General features: G+C 46.6%; 1 long non-coding RNA gene across 1 annotated transcript; it reads left to right on the forward strand.

The window, feature by feature from the left end:
• Positions 1–1,331: 1,331 nt before the first annotated feature.
• Positions 1,332–3,527, forward strand: LOC125942192 (uncharacterized). The gene is made up of 2 exons (XR_007464885.1): positions 1,332–2,934; positions 3,383–3,527. It is a non-coding gene; the product is annotated as an uncharacterized LOC125942192 (long non-coding RNA).
• The last annotated feature ends 15,036 nt before the right edge of the window (positions 3,528–18,563 follow it).

Genomic DNA, 18,563 nt, shown 5'->3' on the forward strand with positions numbered 1-18,563 from the left:
GCCGCGTTTTGGTTTTCTTCCGATTGCCGATATACGTGCCCTAGCGGCTACAATGAAAAGTACTAGGCGCTAACAATTTTTAAAATATTAGAGTATTTAATCATTACAGAAGGGATTTATAAGAAACCTAAGAACAAATTTTGTTTAGTAGAGATGTGATTATCGCAGTTATGTTTTCAGCGCGAAGCAGACGACACTTTCCCAAGAAGCTTTCCGTCGTTGGTGGCAATTCTTGTTCCGTGCGTTGTTTGAGATCTGCGAAATAATGTCCGAAAAGGAACATTTGCGCCAAGTCCGCTCCTACTTCACTGCCGAAGAGTGGGCAGAGATGCCGGATTTGATGAAGGAGCGATACGGGAACATGAAAAGGAACTACGACGTCCTGGTCGTGTTGGGTAAGCGAACTCCTTAAGGAGCTTCCCCTTAATGGAATGCCATGTTTGGAACTCTACTCTTTTTACTCGTAACATTAAACTTTTCAGATCTTAAACCGGTCATGCCGGAATTTATGAAGCCCAAGCCGGTGGCACCAAAACGCGTAAACAAGAGCAGCGCTCGTGAGTATTTTATCTCGTGTTTTCCTGTACTTTGAAAATGTGTACGCGCACCGTTAACTTTCGCGCAGGCGATGAGAACTTGCCACCTATGCGTTTCTAGCATGTCACCCAAAAAAATGCCTGCGGGCACTTAGGAAGTTTGTCCACACTGATTAGAGCAAACGTTTCATCTGCTGCGGTGATTTTACAGATTTTATTTATTTTGGTTTTATGATGGACCTGTACAGACTTCGTCTAAATTATTGCCCTGCAATCACTGCCGTGGCAATATTTCCTCTCTTGATTAAATCTATTTCTACCTGACTGCAATTACATCCTCTGGATATCATTTGGACATCCATTGTACCATGTTCAGTTAACCTTGTTTTCGCGACTCCAGCAATTCATGCGACACCTAGCGGCGAGCGCCGGAAACATAGTACGGAGGTCGGAGCGTCGGAGCAGACGCTCCGTTCGTAGCCTTCGCACTGCTACAGTGCCTAGTATATTCTATTCTAGGCACTGTAGCACTGCGATCGGGAGTGCTTCTAGTACGATGGAGCCACCATCTACGAAACTCCGCTTGGCCGTGGAATTATGCTGTGTTTTGCAGTTTTGCGGCGCCGAAGAGCCACATGGATTGCGAATCTTATCATAAGCTGCGACAACGGCAATTGTTGTGTTCTCAACATCTTGCTCGAGAAAGCTCTCATTTTTATTTTTTTATTTTTTGTCAGGCGAGGGTCGGTTTGTTGTTTATGTGAAGAGAACGCGATCCTGTTGCTTGTACTCCCAGGTGAAAATTTCCAACTGGGATCCAACTGGGATCAGCTGGGATGAACTGGTTCCAGCTGGAAACCAACTGGTCCCAGTTACACACCAACTGGTCCCAGTTGGAAAGCAACTGGGTAGCAACTGGTTCCAGTTGGGATCCAACTGGAACAATTTCCAGTTATACTGGGAGTGACTGGACCCAGTTGGGATCCAACTGGAACTTTGACCAGTTGTACTGGAATCAACTGGTTCCAGTAGAGAGGCAACTGGAACTTTCACCATTTGTACTGGAATCAACTGGTTCCAGTTGGATTCCAACTGGAACTTTGACCAGTTGTATCAGTAGCAACTGGAACCAACTTAAACATTGGCCAGTTGTTCTGGTAGCAACTGTTTCCAGTTTGAATCCAAATGAAACGGTGACCAGAAGTTTAAATGAAAGCAAGTAACATCCAGTAACATGCAGCAGCTAGTCCTACTTATACTGAGCAATTAAGTTTGGCAGTTTTAGCAATCCTAGCCAACATTCTAATAGAAGTCTGTAATAATTAGTCTAATACGTCAGTTTTGTATTAGTTGTATAAGTTTTGTATTAGACCAATAGAAATTTCTATTAGTCGTACTGATTTACCTATAAGACCAAGAGGCCGTGTGTATTAGACTTATTAGTCTTTTACAAGCAGTGTAGTAGACACGCGCGTGTCTACTAGTTTCTCTATTAGACTAACAGGTCCTATTGGCCTTATGCAGATTGTTACTGGTCTGATACAACATGTACTGCTAGATTCCACAGCTCTTGTTTGCTGGTGAAAGTTAATTGACAAAAAATTAGAATAGCGGACCGCTTGCTTGCATGGAGGGGTGTTTCTAATTAATCACTGAATAATTAAAAATTCTGCTGTACAATTGTGCAGCAGATTGCGTTCGCACGTATGCATTAGTTTCAGCACACCACCTCTCAGCGACGTACGCCTACATGGTCTTGCCAATTTTGCTTCACTGAGCCTCGTCGCGATGAGTCGAGGAAACAGCTAGTGTTTACAGCACAGCGAATACTCCCCCGCGAAAAAAAAGAAAAACGCGAACAACCAGCCGTCAGATCGCGGTGCCCGGTCAGCTTACGAACAACCATATTTGTTTGGCACTGAAGTTTCGTCAGTGTCGTATTTTCTGTTGAAGTGCGCATAAAGTAAATGTTAAACTTTTAATCTAAATTGCTAACTTGATATCGCATATAAAAGGCCGTAATATTTATTGACATCAAAGAGCAGTATCGCAGAGAAGGGAACGCGGCGGGTGGGAAGGATATAAAACTGCGACCATAGTCAGCGGTAGTTGCGCACAGCACGTGTGCAATGGCGGCCGCCATGTCAAGGCGAGGCGTCACGCGAGGCGTGCGTGCGTGTTAGTGAATTAACGATGTGTTTTTAAGGAACCCGTGGTGTTAGCGCCTGCGCAGTCTCATTCGTGGAGTAGTATATTTGGATAGTTTTATCTATGGCTGCTGTTGTGACTTCCAAACAACCCAAGGCAACTGTTTTACCCCTGTCCTTCGCGGCTTTGTGGATCTGTCAGCGTGCATCGATGTGCAGTGTTCTCCCCGGCGCCGATTTACCATTTCGAGGTAATTATACTTCTTATTTATGATTCTAAAGTACAGTATGAAGTGTTTTCTTTTTTTTTTATCCTGACGGTGGACGTAAGTACTTCTGAACAGTGCCGTCGGGCCGATTGCTGTGTGCGTTGCAGCAATGATCGACATGCCTGTTTCCGACAACGCTGTGCAAGATTTGTGTCTAGAGTTCTTTATATCTGCCTACTGTTTCGATGGAACACACATCTTATGTTGATTTTGTGTTCTTTATAGTGGTCCTATCGTGTCACGTGGCGTCATTTTTTATTATGATAAACATTTTGAGCTAGCATATATCACACTGTCCTAAAATTAGTTTGGTAATTGCGGAGCCACATTATTCTAATGTGGAAGCAAATATTGCCAGCTTAAACGTTTAGTGGTAGAACTAGCACCCCTGTTTCTAACTGCTTCTATATGTGTGTATTTTTGTGCCCAGGTTTTTTTAACCACTTCCTCAAAAGGACGCCCTTTGGTCGAAGTCAACGAAAAGCTCTCAATCAAGATTGCTGACCTGACGAAGATCTCGAAGGAGGAATCTGTAAAAATACATGCTGTGCTAATAAATGCTTTTAGCAATTTTACCTGTTTTTCGTTATGTATCTGGAACATTACAACATTTTCTTTCACTCCAATAGACCTATTACACTAATACACTAAGAGACCTACTAGACTGTATTAGTGTCGATAACCGAATAGGCTATTAGGGTTTGTATTAGAAATTTTGCTAGGGACTTAAGCAATAATAGCTGAACTGCCTTAGTTGTATGAAATCCATCAGCAGAATACACTTTTGATAGGCTTCTGCACGGGCCAGTTGCAATTGGGACCAACTGGGATCAGTTGTAATGGGCTCCAACTGGGACCAATTACAATGGGGACCAATTGCAATGGGGACCAACTGGGACCAATTGCAATGGGGACCAACTGGGACCAATTGCAATGGGGACCAACTGGGACCAATTGCAATGGGGACCAACTGGGACCAGTTGCAATGGGGACCAACTGGGACCAGTTGCAACGGGGACCAACTGGGAATTGTTCCATAAACCAGTTTAACTGGAACCAGTTGCATTCCCAGTTGGAAATTTTCACCTGGGCTATGTTTGCAGTAAAGCGCTACAGCGAACTTCAGGAAGTTTGCGTTGAGGTTGTTACTGCCATCGTGATAACATTCAGCGTATGCGTGCTGCAACATGCAGTTTCATGTGATAGCCGGCGTGGTAATGCAGTTTATGATGCAAATGTCACCGCGGTACTCAAGCTTTCCTTGAATAAAGCTGTTATATCGGATACATGCGGCGCACAGCGTGGAACTACCGAGTATGGTACATCAGCGAAAATCGGAACATCGGAGTTTCAGGTACTCCCGGGTAACGTCGGTATGAATTGTTCTATGTAAGCACAAAATGTACGCGCCAGCGTGCAAAATAACTATGGGATGGCATAGCGTACGCCTTCCTTGCGACCTGGACACGCTATACCCGTGTAACTAGTGTAAATTAGTAGGCGCTCATTTGAAAATGCGTAATTATCAAAGCAGTTGTATCTCTTATCAGTGTCTGAAGGAATTGGCAGTTCAGAGGCGAACACAGTTTTGGCCACTCAAAGTGCAGGATACGTAAATTATAGAATAACATGGAAATTTTTTTTTCTTAATTGCGCTAAGTACAGTAGGACGCCACAAAAATGAAACGGACACTGGATATGAAGCGGACACGATGTGACACACGGAAGCGCAAACTAACAACTGGTTTATTGTCAGATCATTATACAGTATTTAAAGCACATAGCGCCGTATTGCGACTGCGTGAACTATGATTACACCAGAAACACAAGAAAAAAATGAATACACACCAACTAGCCCAATTCATAGCTCTTCTACATGGAAAATAATTAGATTCATAATGCAGTAGCTTAGTTAACATTAATTTACACAGAAACATTTGTTTTATTTCATTAGTTTACACAGCAGCCATAAGCGACATGTTCGTAGACAGCGGGGAGTAATCAGTCATGGTCAGCCCACGCAGCATAAGCCGTACCTGTACATGGTGTGCAAATGTATTTTTATTGTAGTAAGCATATCTTGCGGTTTCTTATTTGTCGTTTTGTTCTCTACTAGAGAAGCAATGCGCCAGCTACTGCAATAACTACAGCTAAGCGAAACAGCAGTCACGTCGCGCAAATCTTGAATCTAAAATAGATAACAGGAACGCAAAAGTAGCGGGAAAGGTTGGCCACAGATTCGTAGTGCATGCTCGCGATAAAGTGCAATGATGGATTTTAGGTTCACTTGCTCTCTGGACTGAAAACAGCGTGCAGAGTTTGCACCTTCGCCGAACGAAAATGTGTAATAAGGCAACAACAATGAGAAAGTGCGCGCCGGCTGCGCATTTATCCGCATGTACAGCGGCAACATCTTATCGAGCAAGTCGGTGCGCTGCTGCGGGCCATGTTAAACGTGCCAAACTGAGCAGGTTGTAAGATTTCGGCAATCCTGGCGAGGCCAGCGTGACGTATCCAACTTCGCCGGCCGCTGTCTCGCACGCTCGAAACACCGGACTACCTAACCGCGCCTTAACAGTGAATCAAAGCAGCAGAAACGTGGTTGTACAGCGGTGAGCACTGTTAGGGTGAACACGCGAGCGCGTGGCCGACGGCACTGTCAGCGCCCCGTTACGGTCATCACTGGAAACATTGCGCATGCGCATCACGCCTTCCGCGAAATAAGTGTTCCACCGCGCGCATGACGTCATGAATGCACTTGTTCGTCGTCTGCTAGCCGCATTTTTGTTTTCTAAGCCCATGCATCCTGCATTTTAAGATTTCTTTAAACATCTGTGCTTGAACAGAACAAGACAAAAAAACTTGTATATCTATGGGGGCGTGTCTATTCGTTCCCTTCAAAGTCGTTGTGCATGCAACGCCGTATATAAAACAACCAAACATCTTTCGCAGCCGTTCATTCGGTCGCCAGATCGTATTATGGCTAGGGTTCCCGATGATGAACGGCGCTCAATTGTCGATCTTTCCCTGAAAGGTTATTCCCAGCGGTATATTGGCGCTTTAGTTAATAGGCCCCTGAAGACTGTGAACAGGATAATTCAAGCCTACAAATATGAAGGTCGCATTCAGGATGCACCCCGCGCGCCCCGCCCTAAAGCTACCACAGACGATGAAGACGCCCTCATAGTTGCAGCTGCTGTTCGTAACCCTTTCTTGCCAGCCCCAGCAATACGCGAGGACTTGGATTTGGACGTTTCGGACACCACTGTTCGATGTCGCCTGCGTACTGCGGGCCTTCGCAGTCGCGTCGCAGCGCAGAAGCCACTACTAACGGCGGCAAACAAGGACGCACGACGGCAGTTCGCTGAGCTGCACGAAGCATGGACATCAGAAGAGTGGGGTCGCGTCATCTTTTCGGATGAGTCGACGTTTTCGACGCGACAAGACCAAAGATTGCGTGTTTGGAGACTACCAGGCACACGGTGAGGCAAACTTCCTGCTTTGAAAAGCAATTGTTTTAGTTAACGTCACAATGCCACGCAGGAACGACCCGGACAACGTGCAAGGTGTTTCTGCCAGTGGGAGATCGAGTGTGAACGTGTGGGGTGCTGTTTCAAGATATGGTTTAGGGCCCCTGCAACGTATACGTGGACACTTATCGTCGGAACAATACTGCAACATTTTGAACAATGTGCTGTTGCCATATGCGAGCAGTTTATTCCCAGACGGTGATTACCTGTTCCAACAGGACCGGTCACCGATACACACGGCGCGGGCTGTCAAGGAGTTCCAGGCGGAGCAGCACATGCAGCTACTGGAATGGCCTCCGAAAGGAGCGGACCTGAATGTGATAGAAAACGTGTGGGGCCGTCTGAAAGCTTCTTTGGCAAGGAAGCCCCTTTATTCCGCGACTTCGGACCAGTTGTGGGCGCAAGTCAGCAACGAGTGGGAAAGGCTGAAAGCCGATCGGGAATATGTTCGATCACTTTACGACTCGTTACCGTCCAGAATAGCTGCAGTCGTTGCTGTAAGTGGTCACATGACTCGCTATTAGATTTGCTCATGTTTTTATATTTGTTCTCATGGTCTTGTTTAACTTGAATTGCAAAAGTGCAATTTTCTTGAATAAAAAGTTTAATAATTATCCCTCTTACACTCACTTTTTAACACGAAAGTGTTTTATGCCGGGGTCCACCAAGACTTCACTGACGTATTTCCGTCACGGAAATACGTCACACGAACATACACGAACATAATACAAAGAAAGAAACCAGAAGAAAAAGTTCCACAAACATGCAAAATTTGAAAATCGAACCCACGACCTCTCGGTCCGCGACGATAGATCGCCGAGCGTTTAACCCATTGCGCCACAAACGCATCTGCAGAGAGCTACACAGACGCGCCTTATATATCTAACACTCCTCCGTGTACCCGCGCTCTTGCTCGGGGCGGTGCCGCCGCCTACGAGCAGAAAAGAGAAGTACTGCATTATGACACTAACGCGCACCGACAGTGAACGCTTCGGTGGTCTCAGTACTACGACGCCTCGATGCCAGCATTCGAAGGGACGCTGGCATCAAGAAGCACTACCAACGCGTTCTCGCAGAAGCACTACTAGGTGGCGTTCACCGTACTCAGCACAGCGGAGCGTGGCCTCCGCAATTAGCTCGAAAAATGTTTCTGAAGTTGATCGCGGAGGCTGCAATTACGACGCGCTGTACGCGCTGATTTGACTCGGTGACGATTCAGTTACGTGCTTTGTCTTGCGCGTTGTATTAGTGTGTCAGTTACGTGCTTCGTCTTTCGCGTTGTGCTAGCGTGTGCAGCGTAGTGCAGCTTCCATATGCACGACGGTTGCTCATGGTCATCGACGTTGGTAGTCGTGATGGAGGAGACGTGCCACCAGGCGTCAGCGTGGGTGCATCAACGCCTAAGGGCGCTTTAGCCACAAAACACCAATAGACATTATATATCAATGTGCAATAAACATTACACTACTTCTGTGAAGACACGTTTCACTTTCGTGTTCTATACCGATTCCTATATAAGAGGGATCAACCACATTTTTTTTCCTTCACGCGCCAATCTTCAATCCAGATGGACCTTGAAATGCAGAAGGTATCAGCTCAGCGAACAAAAAATGCGGCTAGCAGACGACGAACAAGCGTATCGATGACGTGATGCGCGCGGTGGAAAGAGTGTTTCGCAAAGCACATGCTGCGCATGTGCAATGTTTCCAACGATGGCTGTTACGCGGCGCTGATAGTGCCGTCGGCCACGCGCTCGCGTGTTCACCCTAACAGTGCTCACCGCTGTACTTTTCTGACCATCCAACAGTGCACGAGTACTTCGGTTCCACGCCCAATGGATTAACGAATACATCGGTGATTTTCATCAGAATCTCGTGCGGGTCCGCTGTCACGCCAGATGTTTAAACACACCGTGCGACCACTTCAGCCTCATTACCAACTGTGCCTCTCTCAGATCGGCTAAAATGATTTGGTCGGCGTAAGCTGCTCGCTTTCCTTCCACAAAACAGCGCAAACCGGCATCACACTGCACGAAAATCATCAAACTACACTGTACTCAGGCGCGGATCCAGGGGGGATGTCCGGATGTCCTGACCGCCCCCCCCCCCCTCAGATTTCTGCATCGCCCCCTCGCTGACAGGGGGATGGCCCTGTAGCAAAAAAAAAACAAATATGGCCACCAGCATTCTTCAAAAGTATTTTTCGCGAGTACCAGTGGTATCAGCCATGTAGAAGCTATGTAGAAGCTAGCTCATTCACAAGCTTAGTTGTATTCCGTAGGAGTGTGGTGTCGCGAAGTTGCCGTAGTTATTTTTTTCTCATGAACACCTTGGACCTCCTGGCGCCTGCAGTGCCTTACTCGTCCCGTCGGTGGCATCGAATGAACGAGGGGACGTCCCTTTTGCCAAACACGCCGAGGTCTGCTCGAGCGCCTTCGCGCCTGATTAACTAAGTTTCCCCTTGAGGTGTCAACGGTTGCCTCATTGGCTGTCATCGGTTCCGCGACCAACCTGCTTAATGAAAGAGATTTCTTGCTGAAGTGTTCATATATAAATAATAACAACTAACAGCTAAACTAAGAACTACGCATAGGCAACTTTTTTTAACTGTAGCACTCATTGTGATCACAGTTACACGTTGACAATATCCAGTACGAGCACAGTACCGTTCGTACGCTACAAGTTTTTCATTTGTAACTTCGCAGTTTTATTGTCGTACAGTAAGCATAGGATGCTCAAGCCCGCCGGATTCGTTTATCTGAGTGGGCGTTCTCGCGGAGCGGGGCGAAGCCTCGAGCCGCGGCTGCGAAGTGGGGGAGCGTGACGCCAGCGCGCGGGCCTAGGATGGCGTCGCGTGGTTAGAGAAACGGGAGCAGATGCGCGCCTTGTGTAAAAGGATGACGCCGCGTGGGAAACAAAACATGAAGACGCTGGCTCGCGCTCTCTAAAGCCCCTATATATAGGGGCTTTAGCGCTCTCGCCTACTACGCCACATCGTTCTTCTTGTAGGTGGCGTCGTGAGTCTTCATACGCGGTGATTCGCATATCGTAAACAACCAGCGTAGTGGTTGCTGCGTTGGAGCGGAGCGTTACGCCCGTATTCAAGAACGTTCCTCTAGTCAACACACCACCACGACTCAAGAGAGAAGATGGCACCGCCATCCCTCCACAGAAGTGGTCACTGAGCTTCATGATCATTCACGGGAATTCATCAGAATTGTCGCGTCTTTATTCTCAATTATTCTGCGCAATACGACAATTGAAATTTGGAGTCTGATATCTCGGAGCACGGACACGCTAGAATAATTCTTCCGACTGATACTGTGTAGAAACTTGACTGTCTCTAAGTTTTCAATACAAGCATACCCACTTACTGCAGTCAACAAAAATAATTGTTCAATTTTAATTAATTGGGCAGCTCACAGCGATAATTATCATCTCACTTTGTGCCCCCCTAGCCACATAACTTATTTGCACAGGTGGTCTTCGCGTGCCTCCCAGTGCCTAACTTTAACAAAACAATAAAGCTTATTTTTGAACACCCTGTATTATCAGGTGCAGACGCCAAGCACATGGCTGTATTGGGTAACGTCCTTTTCCTATAAGCTCGGAGAAACCGATACCTGGCTTCGCTACAGGTCTTCTTCCTCTTTCTGGGGTTTTACGTGCCAAAACCAGTTCTGATTATGAGGCACGCCGTAGGGGAAGGCTCCGGATTAATTTTGACCACCTGGGGTTCTTTAACCTGCACTACAACGCAAAAACGCGGGCGTTTTTGCATTTCGCCTCCATCGAAATGCGGCCGCCGTGGCCGGGATTTGATCGCGCGATCCCGTGCTCAACGCCTGAGCTGACTGAGCCACCACGGAGGGCTACAGGTGTTGCTTTAGCCGTATAAAACGCGGGTTTATCGTGAGGAAAAACGGTAAATTTCGTTAAATAAGAAAGGCTACTATCATCATCATCATCATCATCATCATTATTGACAGAAGCTGACCCCCCCTCAGAAAAAACATGGATCCGCCCCTGACTGTACTGTACATCAAACAAAGCCGTTGCGGCGATGCGGGGACCTCCGTATATCCGCCATGTTGCACAGTGTAGCCAGACGCGGACAGTTTTCGCAGCGCCCCCTGCAGTTCATTTGAGTTGCGATTACCTTACTCTGTGGCAACACCTGTCATAGGACATAACTCGAAGTGCCCGCGCGTATATTCAAATATAATTAACGAAATGAAGAATATGCAACGCTAAACGCAGTGCAAATATCCCGCCTGTGCTTTTGTTGTCTGGTGAAACGATTGTTTTGTTCCAGAATCGCACAGCCAAAAGAAACATCCGAAGAAGCCAGCCAACAGCGCACAGGTAGGGACACGGTTCTTAAGCGCGTTTTTCTCCGGCTGTTTGGCAATGAAATGTTTGTAAATGTCTGCAAGGTCAGGCACCCTGTAAACCATATCTCTTGCCAAAGTGATCATCTGTCAAATTTTATGACAAGCGAAAGCACTGCAAGCTTGAAGCGACTATCATTAATCGATTTCCTAGAACCAGAGTTGCTCGCAGAGAATGAAAGGCGTATTTCTTGGTTTATTGGGAATTGCGCTTGAGAGTTGGGAGGGGATGGGGGGGGGGGGGGGGGCGGGGGAGCTTACAGTTACGAAGACCCTGGGTAACTCAGATTACAGCGCGCCTGCCACGGAAAGGCGGTGGGCTCAGGCTCGATGTTCGGACGGGGGCGTAGACTCCGAAGTTTGTTTTTCCAAGGGGCCAAAATCACTTCATTTGAAAGAATTCTGCTGTATGGTGAATGGCAATTGGCGGCAGGAATTGTCATGCAGTTTCACATTTTCTTTCTTCAACTTTATTCGAATAATGCCTATAACAAAAGCTCACCAAACCGCAAACCTTATTGAGAGAAAGGCACGGAGAGGTCAGGCGAAAGGAGCTATTTTTCTGGCCTGTATTATCCACTTATGTGGAAAGAGCAAAAGGAAATGAGATATTTCTTTTAATTGTTATTGTAGGGACACTCAAGGCGAATTCTCGCCGTCAGCGTCGCCGCGAGTTTCCTTATGAAGTCTAAGTGCGGTAAGATCGCGTACCACGGCATATGCCTTGAATGGGAGGGAAATCGGGAGAGTCGAGAGGAACGGTGACTTGATGCGCGCCGTCTTCCCGCCTACCAAACCGTAGAATAAAGAACCAACTTATTAGCCCAACGCTGGATGTTACGTGAGCGTGACAGCCGGATATTGACCCTTTTCGCGGAGCAGTTTGCTCTAGAGGAACGAGATGGCGCTTTCGGCCGCGCGCCATACGTTGCCTCAGCGAATGCGCACGAATACGAAACCATTACTGCCTCTGCCCTGCTACTGTGCAATCAGCCGTCGACAATGCAACTGGGTGTGCGCTAATGCACTGTGCCCAATTCATACTGCAAAATGTGTAACGATAAAGGAAAGACGTGTGCGGTAGTTCGCTGCAAAAATAGTGATTCACATATTGAATGGAATCAACCTGTGTCGCCGCTGCTACATAAGGGCTGCCTGTGTTGCCGCCCTTCGCAATGCACGGCTTCCTCAAGGATAAAAAAAATATAATTCATCCGCCTGCGCTGTATAGCTAACCTCCAAAGAAAGGACTTCAACTCCGGAACGTCGACACTTGGGAGTGAGTACCGCTCGTTACAAAATGAAGTAGTGCCACTTATTGGCATAGTAAGTTTCCCGCACCTTAGCTACACACATCCACCTTACTCGCACAAAAACTTACGCCCACCCTATCGCCAACGTGTGAGTGAATAGGTGCACACTTGAATAAATGTGCCGAAGCATGAGTGACGGCGACTACACCGACAAGACACGAATGTTGGAAGCTGAATGTTTCGTGACGCTCCACAGAGTAAGCGAGGGACTAGCGATAATACGTCTTTGCTACGAGCTACCGCAAAGTACAGAACATTTAAATTCCAAGCTTCGTGCGCAGCAAGAACAAATTTATTGCAGCAGAGCACACCCACGAGTGATTGCGCTGAAAATAAACAATCAGATAGCGGCCGCACCGAGGAACTTAACTAAGTCAGAAATATGACAAGCCGCTGGTTCAAAATGTTTGCCAAATAAAGAACGCAGAGCACACTGATCCCGATTTAATTGATAAGCGGAAAGTTTGGACAGCTTGGAATACATTTCTAGCCCCGCTTTTAGTACAAGCACCGTATACGCTGCTTGCGTCGTTTGGTTCATCAGCTCCGAAAGCGTTTTCGCATGTTCTCTGAAGCTGTGATCAAAGCTTCGTGTCGTCCACCTAGTCACCGTCTACGATATCTCCGAAAACAGAGGTTTTCTAAGCCGCGCCGGTGTCATACACTTCCATTGTAAACAAGGAGGCAACGGAGGCAGTTGAGGCAAGCAGTGGACGCGTCACCACGTGATCAAACATGGCAGCGTCTACGGGATCGCCGCGAAAAGGGTCAATAGGAGGCTATGCTTGGTCACGTGATGAAGCTCGCGGTGGGGAAGGGGGGGGGGCAGGTGGGCATGCGTCTGCTCCTCTAGTCCGGACGTGGCTCCTCATGGCTGTCCACGCGGCTGAGCGCATCGTGGCCCGCGCGCCCTATCTTGGAGGTGATCAGCTTCAGGTGCAAAACACTGGGAGACCATAGATGGCTGCTCGCTTCATGTGCGCTGTCTTCCCGGGAGACTATAGAGTTGGATGTCGAGTAATCACAAGTTTTGCAGACGTATTGAAGCGAGAGGCAGCACGAATCTTTTGCTCCCCGCTGCTGGTTCTCTTCATTATGCAGGCGTTGTCACAGCGAGTGTTCGCGGTCTTCGAGTGAGATCTGTTAATGCTTGCTTATGCGCGATTAATTGACATCATGTTTTATAATTTAATAGGTAAGCGATCATTTACTGCTGTTTATACGGCTAATAAGACTACGAACCTTACTTTGTGTCGTCGTCTAATATATTGATATCGCTATCAACGCTTCGCCTTTCAGATGAAACTGCGACTTTATATATTGATTTATTTACAATGATGCATGTCTCATTGGCCGAGGGAAGTGGAGGAAAGAAAAAAAATTGCAGAATATGCCAGGATTCAAGCACACATAATTAATGGGAATCCGACAAGTGCATCAGACATACGCAATGCAATGAGCTCACGCAATGATATACGTGCTGTCGATTAACTGCTTGTTGGACAATACAATACAGATTGCAGCACAGTGAACTATACGCCCACGTGTGACGAACGCTCAAATGGAAATGCGCCGGACAACCGCATTTCCAGCCAGATCACTATTTCTCGAACGTCGCCATATAATTCACGCTGGTCTGCTGAAAGCGCACATGAGGGCACATGATGCAGGACCTTCCTTCTGCGCCTGATCGCAACATTACGAGAAACATATGCTGCAGCAGGTTGTATATGTCAACGGAGGGAAGGTGTATTCTCGTGCGCAAATGTTGAGAGCAGCCTTATTTGGTAACGGGAAGTGCCACATGTATCTTTATTCCGTGAATACGAATATGAAACGCTGGTGTTTTGTAGCAGAGATATACAATGTAGAATATCTTTCAACTCCGATGACCCTTTTGAATATGACTGCCCTGTGCCCCCCTACACTGGCCTGTAATTTTACTATGCCTCTTTCGGAAGACATCGCTTGTCTCCTTCTGTTGATATGCAATACTTACTTTAATGTGGGTGTTTCTTCTTCCTTTTATTATTCATATTAATTTTTTGTGCTTAATAATAGGCACCCAATACAGTCGCCAAGCACGAAATAAACAGCGGTGGAGTAAAACGCGCTCCTCGAAAGAAGAGGTGCACGGCTCCCGGGAAAGACCAAGCCGTCGTCGCGGACAACAAGCAGCTCGCCGCTGGCGCTGCAACCGGCCACAAGAGTAAGTATTCCCGTTTGCAGCGCTTACAGATCGACGCTCCTGAACGGCTTTTGTAGCGCATTGCTTCCTGCGAAAGGGCTTAAGGTTTTTGTAAAATATTGAGGCCTTAACGAAACTTTGCAAATATATAGCACGTCTGCATGTGTCTGTGGGCCGATGTGCTGTCCAAGGTGATCACGAACCACTCGTATACCAGGCGGTTGACGAGAAGGACCAGGTACGCCAGCAACGCCGCTTGTCTGAGAGACGGTAACTTGCTTCGTAAGGCTCTTCTAAATCCTATGCAATATAATAGTTCTTCTGTAGTTCGGCCTTAGTTTGTCAATCCACATGCTAACAGGGACGGGATTTCATTCTCCCAACCCAATTTTCACACAAAGTATGAATAGCAGTATTGTTAGGGATTACATTGGCTATGTTATGTTAGGTTAGGTTTACATAGGGTTGTTTACAGAGGTGGTTAAATAAAAAGACAAAAAGGACGAAGTGAAGCAGTGAGTTGGAAAGGAATCAACATCATCTTCATCTGCATCAACACAAGTGAGCTGAAGCTATGGCGTGAAGCTGCAGTGTGATATATGGTGTTGATTTATTATGGTATGATCTTGCCGCAAATATGTTTGACCTCTCACTCAACCCACAAGCATACCGGTTTCACGTAAACGGGACTGCATTTTACCTATGTCACAGATATGAACGGACCTCTAGCGAGTTATCTTCGTGCAATGTTCGCCGTGGGCGAACACATGTAAACAAATATTCAGAAAAAAACCACGAACTCAATTTTCCAATGAAGCGTTCGACTGGCCACAAAAATGAAATAGACGCACTGGCGATAATTCCAAAGTATACTGATGACGGCGATAAAGTGGTCGATGATGGTGGTATAAATTATCGCCGACATGTTTTGGTACATGGTATGACAGTGTGACCACGATGACATGATAATCCGCAAACGAAGCTGTGATGATCCGGCAAGACGAAACGGCACGCCTGCAAACAGTGCGCAGAGGACTTTCGCAAAAAAAAGCATGCTCTGCCGTAGTTAGCATAGGCTGCGAAGAAACGTGACACAGCGTCACAGTCGACCGCAGCATAAAGGATATAAACCTTCGGACCCAACGAAGCACTCTAGCGATAGCACCTGCGAAAATGTCAATCAGCTGTCGTAGGCTACAATTCAGCGCCGAACGCAACCAAGCGCTCTGACAACCCAGCGAGATCCACAGATACAGCTCCGTTGACCTACTTACTGGGCACTGCCCTCGCCTTCGTCATACCCCTCTCCTCTTCCCTATAACGCTACCTTCTCCTCATTCTATCAGCGAACAAATTCCAATCGACCACGGGAAACTGGGTAAGAGCCAACTAAAAAAAAATCACCGCCCAATCACTTCGTACAGATGGTTAACCAGCGAAGCTGAAACGTGCGGCCCCGGTGTTTAGCAGTGGGTTAATCCCGACGCTGTATTGAAGCGTTTCTCAATTATTGGTTACAAGTTTGTGTTTCTAGTGGAACGCAAGCGCCAATGGCGGGCGGATGCCGCTAACCACGATGTCGAGCTAACTCGAGATATCAAACGCATGCGACAACGGCGAGCCATAGCGGCGGCGTTGCGGGCAGAGCAGGCGCGGGTGCTTGGGTACGACGCAGAGAACGACGTCACTAACGCCGCTGCCAATGGCGCGCGCGCTTGGGTGCGACGTAGAGAACGACGTAACTGACAGCGTAGCCAATGGAGACGTTGAACAAAACATGGGACGAATCGTTTTTCGTTTCGGATAGCCATATACAGCTTTCACTGTAAAAGAAGCTATTCGCTTTAACGTTACAAAATAAGGCTTTCGCGACACTTACGGCTGCCCTGACGATGGCAAGTTCCTTTGTCGAGACTTTGGCTCCAGCTTGCTAAATCCCTTGCCCGCGACCACATTTTAAAAGTGAAGTTGTTCTTTGCGACCCTCGCCGTATTTCCGTGACCGTGGCTGCTTCATGGTTATTCTTTAGCCTACTTATCCATCTAATTTCCATCTTTATTTAAATAAAATGGTTTCTCTCTCTCTAGCCGAATAGACTAACCAATCACAGCGGAGGACGTGAGCGACATCGCCGCTGGGTTTCTTGCACCCCCCCCCCCCCCCAGATGACGCTCGCCTCCGTGCATCCGTGGCAGTGGCGGCGGCGGGCGTCCTCAGGAAGGAAAAAAAAGAACCAGAAAGCTCGCCTTCGTGCGTCCGCGGTGGCGGCGGCATTGCATTAGCCTCTCTACAATGCCTGAATAAAGCCTTCCATGTCGCTTTCTGCGGACATTAAATAAACTCTAAATCGTGTTTCGACTCCTTATGCACTCACGCAAAGCTCCACTGTATAAACATTCCAACTCGTTAGATCTACTGCACTTTTTTATTAACTGAATATCTGCATATTCCTGTGCAGTACACGGTTGTTTAGTTAGAGGTTAGAGTGTGTGACAGTTGGTGCAATACTAACAGAATCTGGAGGTGTTTTAACATACCACTACTAGCCACTTATAGATCTTGCGCAGCTAAACTACGATAGGTAAATTTGCGGCACAACTAAGCTGACGCGCTCAAAACTGGCGTACGGCCGTGCTAGACGTTGGCTGTTTCGCAGTAATGCTATATTGTTGTGCTAAAACACTTTAAGTTTACCTGCATAGCAACAATTTCAAGTACGCGCTTCCTTGCAGGCGCAGTTGCTAACGACGCTGGCTACAAGCGTCCCAGCCGTGCTCAGAAGAAAATAAATTACGCCGAGTGCGATGACAGCGACGGAGAATCGACCGACAAGAAATTCTGTGAGTCTGTTCCGCTGAAGCGGTGCCACTTTGACGCCACAAAATTGATTGCGTGAGCGATTTATTAATGGGGCCTTACATCACAAAGCTTCGCATCGAACTATACATGTGGGATGCCATTGTGGAGATTGCCAGGGTTATTTCGACCCCCTCCATTTTTTAGAGAGTGCCCAAAGTTATAAATAAACGAATGTTCTGGTTTTATGGTCCTCCTGGTCAAATCAGTGTGCAACGGCCTCACCTGTGATCCAAACTTAGGAACAGCTGATCGATGTCCACTAAAGACACACTCTTATATGTTGTGCAGGATATATATATATATATATATATATATATATATATATATATATATATATATATATATATAAATGCACAGACGCATATACCACACAGCTGGCTTTCATCTATGGCTGCTTATTTTTACATTGCTGTTCATATTATCCACGCTTCATATGCGGTACGTATTAAGGGAATTTACTAATTTCTGAAGCACCACTTGAACCAAATATCACTTGCGTAACAAATAACAACGAGCAGTTATAATGTAACGATAAATTGGCTAAGTCACCATTACATATTTGCTTTAGGGTACGTGCTACAAAAGCTTATCTTTGAATTGTATGTGTGCTTCCAGATGAAAACATTCACACCTGAGCAGATAATGTTTATAAGGAGCTTGCAACCCTTTTGTATTTTATGAATGTACTCAAAATTATGGCAGGTGACATTACACCGCAAAAAAGGAGAAAAGCTTCCTACACCCTTCTAATATTCGATTCATTGCAGCTTCTACAGGCAGCGTTTCTCCCGGCGATATCCGCTACCCAAGACGGCGACGAAAGGAAGTTAACTACATGGAATGCGTAGAGGGACCGGACGAAGAGTACCTGTGTAAGCAAGCCTATCGCGTTTTTTTTATTCCGTTAGCATTCTTAAGGTACTTAATTCACGGTCATTTCTGTATCTATCTATCTATCTACCTATCTATCTATCTACCTATCTATCTATCTATCTATCTATCTATCTAACCACTTTCTCGTCAACCTGGGGCACTGTGTAGTTCATCATGGAATGATTAGAGCATCGGGCTGATGTGCTGAGGGAAACAGAATCGAAAGCAACCGTTGGAATAACTTGCCACTGTGTATGCGGCAATGTATAAATATGATACGCCCTTCAACGAACCTCTTTCACGCTGACTATATAAAAAAATAGAAGCACCGAGTATGTGCCAATCGCTCTGTGCTGGTCTTCAAAAACCTCTGTGATGCCAACTTTGGCCACTGGTTATGTGCCAGTAGGCTTAATTGTGCCACTCTACAATAAATAAAAGAAAAAAATCCTTTAAAT

Source organism: Dermacentor silvarum, chromosome 1 (assembly GCF_013339745.2).
Source record: "Dermacentor silvarum isolate Dsil-2018 chromosome 1, BIME_Dsil_1.4, whole genome shotgun sequence".
Lineage (NCBI taxonomy): Eukaryota > Metazoa > Arthropoda > Arachnida > Ixodida > Ixodidae > Dermacentor > Dermacentor silvarum.